This window comes from Cnephaeus nilssonii (assembly GCF_951640355.1).
Source record: "Cnephaeus nilssonii genome assembly, chromosome: 17".
Lineage (NCBI taxonomy): Eukaryota > Metazoa > Chordata > Mammalia > Chiroptera > Vespertilionidae > Cnephaeus > Cnephaeus nilssonii.
The window spans coordinates 15828714-15836226 of NC_137088.1; positions in this window are offsets into that span (position 1 = coordinate 15828714).

Sequence of the window (7513 nt, forward strand, 5' to 3'; positions counted from 1 at the left end):
CTGGGAAACACACATAAATCAATAAATTATTACTTTAAAGGGCTATCTATCTAGTAGCAGTTCTCACCTTAAATGTATAAGAACTCACCTGGGGAATGTTGAGGAAATGCAGATTGGGCCTGAGTCCCTGCATTTCTAACTAACACACTTCCAGGTGAAGCCAGCGCTTCTGGTCCTCAGATTTCATAAACTTGCTTTATCACCATCTGTGGTTCTCAAGTAGCAATCACTTGGGGAGCTTTTAAAAATCTTTAATGCCCAGACTGCACCTCAGGCAAATTAAATCCAAATCTCTGCAGGGGAGATCCAGGCATCAGTAGTTTTTAAACCTCTCCAGGTGATTACTATGTGGAGCCAAGATTGGGGGATAGTGCTGCACATCATTGATTCCCCAAGTGTGGTCCTCAGAACAGCATCAGCAGCTTCACCTGGGAGCCAGGTATGAATGCTGACTGTCAGGCCCAACCCAGACCTACCGAATCCATATCTGCAGTCTGAGATCTCCAGGTGATATGTATACACATTTAAAGATTGAGAAGCATAGCTCTGGGGTATCCTCATGAGATGGGGAGGTGGCACTCAATCAGCAGCAACCTGGCCCTAACCCCTGCAGCTCTTGGCTTTCTACCCATCTACACCCATTCTGAGAGGTTCTACAAACCCTTGTGGATCAAGTTCCAGTTGGTAAGAGGAATCTACATGCATCCCTAGCTCTATTTTAATACCCACATGGTTAGCAGCACTGTCTGATAGAACTTTCTCCAATGGGAATGTTCTATATCTGAACTCTTCTGTTAGTAGCCACTAGCCACATGTGGCTATTGAACACATGAATCATGGCGAATATGACTGAAAAACTTTTAATTTTCGTTCATTTTAACTGATGTAAATTTAAGTAGCTTCATGTGGTTATTGGTTCCCCTGTTGGACGGAGCAGCTCCAGAGTCATCCTCCTTCCTGTTGCTCAACCCTTGTTCATGTTTCCAGGTTGAACACCTCCCACTCGGTTTCTGTGTGTATTAATCCCCAGTGAGTGCACCGGGACGAAAAACATCTGCCATGCCACTTCATTTACATAAGAAGCAACATTGTGCTTATTATTTTGAATGAGAGGAGTTTCACTTGAATTAAGAACCACCAAGAGTTGTCAAAACCTTTTTCATAGCATTCATGACTATGTAGCTTTAATTTTACAGACTTCTCAGACATCACACACAAGGGGTATGTTTAGAACTGTCTTAAGAAGAGACAAAAGACTACAAATGAATTCTGGGTAGAAGACAAAAAGACAGCTCCTTCCCCAGCATCTTACTGATACACAATGGAAAGTTGAATAAGTTAAGTGTGTATCTATGTGGAAAATAAATATAAAAACTTGAAGATTCCTCTCAAAATGGAAGATGAGATACAAAACAAAGGAGGGATCAAGGAGCTAAGATGCCAGAAGATAGCAAATAAAATAAAAAATAAAAAATGTACTCATTAATTGCCTTGAAAGAAAATATCTGTGGAACCAATGAATGGAATGGGATAGGAAATGTTGGGATGGGATGGGATGGGATGGGATGGGATGGGATGGGATGGGATGGGATGGATGGGATGGGATGGATGAGATGAGGTGAGATGAGTGGGAAAGGAAAGGATGGGAGGGGAGGGGTGGAATGAAACAAAAATACTAATGATATAAAGACAGGCACCAGCCCCCTTGAGTCTTCCGTTCTCTGGGTTGGGAACAACAGCAACCATGATTACAATAGCAGATCCACCATACATTACCTCCTGCATTGCTCCCAACAACCTCGAGGTGTGAATGATCAGGAAAGAGATCATTTGAGGGACATTATTTAACAGATACACTTCAGAATAAAAATAAGCAAATTTCTGCTGGAGAGGGAAGAGGACAGTGTTAAAATAGAATCAGCCATTTTCTTTGATTGAAAGAGATGTGTGTCATTTCTAAGCTGAATTAACCACAACCTGTCTTAGAAAAGGAGGCTACCACCAGGGAACTATTTCTGCAGGGCCGGTGCCTTGCCCAGCTGCTGCTGATCTGCTACTGTGTGATACAAGATTGTGCCCACAAAGAAATGTGTAGCTAAGGGAAACAGCCTCACTTCTGAGGATGGTCACTTCATAGCAACAGAATCCAATAAATAGACTGCCTTTGTTGTCCTCGGGAAAGAAACTCCAAGGGACTTCAGACAATACAATTTCAGGGTTGTGAGCTCAAAGGCCATTCAGAACTCATCCTGACTCTCATGCAGGCGTCTTAAGACTCTCTTACCCATGCTCTCCTTTTCTTCAGAAAGTGAGGGCAAGTTTTTTCACAATCCACGTGAACCCATCTCAGAAGGCAGGGGGCAAAGTGACAGGAAAGAAGAAGAAAAGATTTACTCCCCTGGGGATGGACAGAAAAGGCAAAACCCAGTTCTATCCTATATAATAAAAGGCTAATATGCAAATTGTCCCCTTGGGAGTTCAACAACCAGGAGTTCGACCACTCGCTATGACATGTGCTGACCACTAGAGGGCAGTGTGAAACAAAAGAAGGTCCTGGCCAGCAGCCGGCAGCTGGGGGAAGGAAGGCCCCGATCGGCCCTGATCGCCTAGGGACCTTACTTGTGCACGATTTTCGTGCACTGGGCCTCTAGTGTTTATATAACCTTGCTGATCTCATGCCTAACAACACAGCTTATTAATTAAACCACAAGCCCTAATTGTTGTTCTAGGCAATGTTTGAAGGACCCTCCCACCCTACACTTGTTCAAATATACCCATGATTCGTAGCTAAAGTTATAGGTGTAGTTTACAGACACAGGATTCCCAGGGTTTCTGAACTTTACCTTCTGAGGCACCTGAAAATATTCCAGGACCCTGCAGTTTCACAAGCAGCCCCATTCTGCCCCGACAATATTGGAGCAATTCTACCTAGTGGCTTCCTGAATCTTGTACAGAATGCCAGATTTGCTGAGCTGTTTGTAGACTTGAACAGTGCCAAAACATCACCTTTATTACTGATAAAGTCTAGGTTGTAGGAAGTAGCTTGTATCGGTAGGCAAATGGTCTTCCTATTTTATTTTTTTATTTCAGAGAGAGAGAAAGAAATAGAAGCATCAATGATGAGAATCATTGATCAGCTGCCTCACGCACACCCCACACTGGGAATGGAGCCCACAACCTGGACATGTGCCCTGACCGGGAATCGAACCGTGACCTCCTGGTTCATAGGTAGATACTCAACCACTGAGCCATGCCAACCGGGCTGGTCTTCCTATTTTTGAACACTTGGATCAGGCACACAGATCCACTCAGTCACAGCCCCATGGGGATGCTGCAGCTTTGCCTGCATGCACCCTACAGGCAATTAGCTCCCATAGGGTACAAGCAAAGAGGCCAGGGAGCTCGGTTCATTTTCCCCAAATTCACTAGGCCGGTAAGACACCTCTCCTGGGGAGAGGGAGTGAAAGAGTAGAAAGATGCCAAAAGTGTTATGTTACTTGAACTTGCTACTCATGGAAAGAAACGTTTATCAGACGTTTTGGGGGAAAGTGTTAATCCCCCCAAATGAATTCTGCTTCAACATCAGCAGATCCCATGTCCCTTCTCTCAATGCCCCTCACTCCCTGGCTCCCCTTTGGGAGCATTCCATTTCCTGCCTCTTGTATCTGCTCATTGGTCCTGTGCTGTCACCAGGCCACCATCAACTCTACAGGCCGCACTCCCCTCAATTGTAGAACTAACTTACTGGGTCTTAGACCGGGTTGGTGAATTAACATCCCTCCTACAAAGCTGTCAAGGATTAAACTCCTGACCTGGCTCTCGTTAGCATCATACTTGTATCACCTGAGCCAACCTGAAATTGTAAGGAGGCGTGAGGCTTGCAGAGGGGAAGCCTTTTATCTTACAAATGCCTAATAAATATTGCATTTTCATAATTTGGCTTTTTAAACCAGAAATTACCTTTCATCCCCGCGTATAGTATATTTTAGAAGACCCACCGAATGCAGTGCCTCCCACATGGTGGGAACTAAATAAATGTTTGAGGATGAATATTAAAAACCTTTTATGGGGAGGCTTAGAAATGACTTTGCATCTCATCTTGGAAAGTAAAACAAGAATAGGCTATTTGGGCCATGTCTAAAAGCAGCCATCTTTCTGCAGGATTATGTGGAATTATAGTGTGAGGGGGGGAGAAGCAGAGAAAAGTAAGAAATGTTAAATGCACCTGTTTTGTCCATTCTGGATGAATAGGATTTTCTATCAGATATGAGAAATTGTAGCTCTGATATCTAGCTGCAGCCTCCTTGATCTGCTGATTACATTGTTTTGATTTGCTTTAAAAAATATATACAGACTTTTCCCTTTCTATCTAGCAGTATAGGATAGCTTTGTGCCATGCAGCGTTTGAAGACTGGGTTTTTAAAATTACTAATCTGTGGCTGACTTTATTGTGTCAATTCCTATTTCAATAGCCATTTCTCTTAATTCAGGATATAATTTCTTGTGTACATTTCCACACACCATTTTTTTTTGTGTGTGATATGGGGTGGATGGGGGAAAAACACAGCTTTTTAATTTTTTAAAATAGATCTTCTGCCTGTTCCATTTTGTGCTCTTAACCAATTAAAGAAGCCAATAGCATTTTCAGTTTCTTTTTTTAAAGAATAGACTATTTGGAAACTAGGTTTTCACCATGAATTACGGTGATCACGTTTGTATCAGTTTTACTGAACTGCTGTAAGAAGACAAATAACTGTACCTTTGCACAAGTATGTTTTCTGAGTCTCTGTCTCCTTTTTTATGAATTGAAGAACCTGTAATTCCTTTCAGCTCCAAGACTCTGAGATAACACCATTATAGCTATTTTCTGACCAGTTAAGTGCACGCTGAAAGGATTCAATAATCAAGCGAGGGTAGGAAACTCTGTAGTTTGTAATGGCATGCTTTCATTTTCATCTATTAAACAGCAAATCTCTTCTATTTCTAGATGTGGCCTTTGGTCTCCTGGTCATTGTGTCCTTTACCTGTACACTTTGCTTTCCATTTTGGAACCAGAATCTAAGCGACATGTGCAACTGCAGTAATAATTTGGCAAGACATTTTGGGAAACCAGGAATTTAAATGTAAATATGAAACATACAATCCACAGAGACAGTGATAAACATAATAAATGAGCTCATAGGGAGAACCAGAGCGTGTGGGTGATGAGTGGCAAAATTCACCTGGATATATTTCTAGAGAAAAGAGAGGGACCACTGTAGTGGGGAAAGTGACAATTCAGTGGGTAATACATACCTTTTTAATATACCTTTTCTCTCATGTCGCTTAAGAATATCGTAGATGCTTACAAATGAAGGCACATGTGAATACCAACTGTTGATGTCCCTCAGCATGCGGACTCCCAGCCCTCTGCTCTGTTGAGCCTATTGTGTTATGTGTCACTTGTCACTTCCCCACTGCTGAAGGCAATGCCTTTTTCCACTCTTGATCCCAGCGGGCCTTCCATCCTGTATTTCACTTCAAGCTCCCCAAGAAGCCACTCAGACTTGATTTCCTCCTCATCCTCTGACTAGTCCCTCACCACTGGTTTTGTTGTTTGTTTTCACTCTTCTTTTCTTATCCATCTCCAAGTGACTTGTTGTAGTCTATGTATACTCTTTATTCAAGGAACTCACAAAACTTCCACCTCCTCATCTTGGGAATGGTGCTCACTATCAATCACCAGAGAGATTAAGCATTAGGTATTTACATATAGCATCTCTTTTCATTATCACAATAATTCTCTGCAGTAGCCATTGCTAGCATCATTTTATACACAAGGAAACAAGGTTCTGATTGGCTAGGTGACGTGACTAAGGACACAGAATCAGAGATTTGAACCCAGTCCTTTCTGACTCAATTTGCATCATCCTTTCATCCACCTATGTATATCAATTACTGTGCAACAAACCACCACAGAACTCAAATCCCTAAAAAAATAATAGGCATGTATGTTACTTCAGGTACCTGTGACACAGAGCTTAGTGGATCTGACATGCCTCTGCTCCATGTGGCATCAGCCAGAGCAGCTCAGCTGGGCTGAAGGCTGCACTTGGCAGAGGCTCACCCACAGGGCTGGCGAGCAGGTATTGGCTGTTGGCTGGGAGCTTAGGGGCCTCAGTTCCTCCCTACATGGGCCTCACTAAAGGCTGCATGGGCTTCTTCACAGCATGGTGGCTGGGTTCCAAGAGCAAAGGACCCAATAGATGGAGGGAGAAGTACAAGGTGTTATGACTTAGTCACACGGTGTCATTTCTGCTATATTCTGTTGATCGGGGCAATCAACCAAAGGCCCACCCAGGTTCAAGGGGAGGTGACATAGACTCCACTTCTTCTTTTTTTTTAATATGTTTTTATTGATTTCAGAGAAGGGAGAAGGAGAGATAGAAACATCAATGATGAGAGAGAATCATTGATCTGCTGCCTCCTGCACACCCACACTGGGGATCGAGCCCGCAACCCAGGCATGTGCCCTGACCAGGAATCGTACTGTGACCTCCTGGTTCATAGGTCAGCTCTCAACCACTGAGCCACACTGGCCGGGCTGGACTCCACTTCTTGATGGGAAAGGAGCAAGGTACTAGAGAGCACGTAGGACAGCAGGAAGCACTGTTGCAGCCATCACTGGGAGAAAGAAGCTGCCACATCATTTTCCTCTATAAAGCCCATCTATAAAGATGACTTTTTTTTAAGATGACTTTTAAATCTTTACCTCCACGCCCTGACTTCCCCTCTGAAGCCAGTTCCACAGTTCTGATGGTCTATTGGAATTTTTCAAAATCCGAATTCACCGAGTTCTTTGTCAACATCAAGCCTTCCCTTACTCTTCATTATTTACATTATCAGCAACGTTCTTCCCAATCCCAACACTCGGCAGCTCACATGCAGATCGGCTCCTCTTGTTCCAATCTCTTCACATTCATAAAACCTACTACTTCTACTTCAGCTCATACACATTTAGCATTAAGTACCTACTTTGTAATTGGCCTTATATTGGTTATTGTCAGTTATTAATGATGGCAATACAATAGTATGTTCACACACACAAATATGTATGAAAAAATACATACCTTTGCTCTCAAATAGTTTACAGGCTCATGCAGAAAGAAAAGACAAATCATCTGCAGAAAGAAAAGACAAATCATCAAAAAGTTATTGTTTCAAGTATCATATCCCAAAGAAACCCAGGATGCTGAGGTTGCAAAGAAAAGAGCACTAACCTAGATTTGGGTGAGTGAAGAGAGAAGGAAGTGAACTCTGATCCAAGTTTAAAGGCACAGTAAGAGTTTTATTCCATCAGAGCTCACACATTACAAACAGCAGCCAAGCCCAAATTGAACAGAATCCCATTTAGCTCAGGACGGCTTTTGGTGGGTCGGCCAAGCGATTGTCTCTGAAGCATTGAATGTTACCCAAAGGTACACCTCTGTTCAAACACATTTCTCTATACTCTTTGAATGTGGCCAACATATAG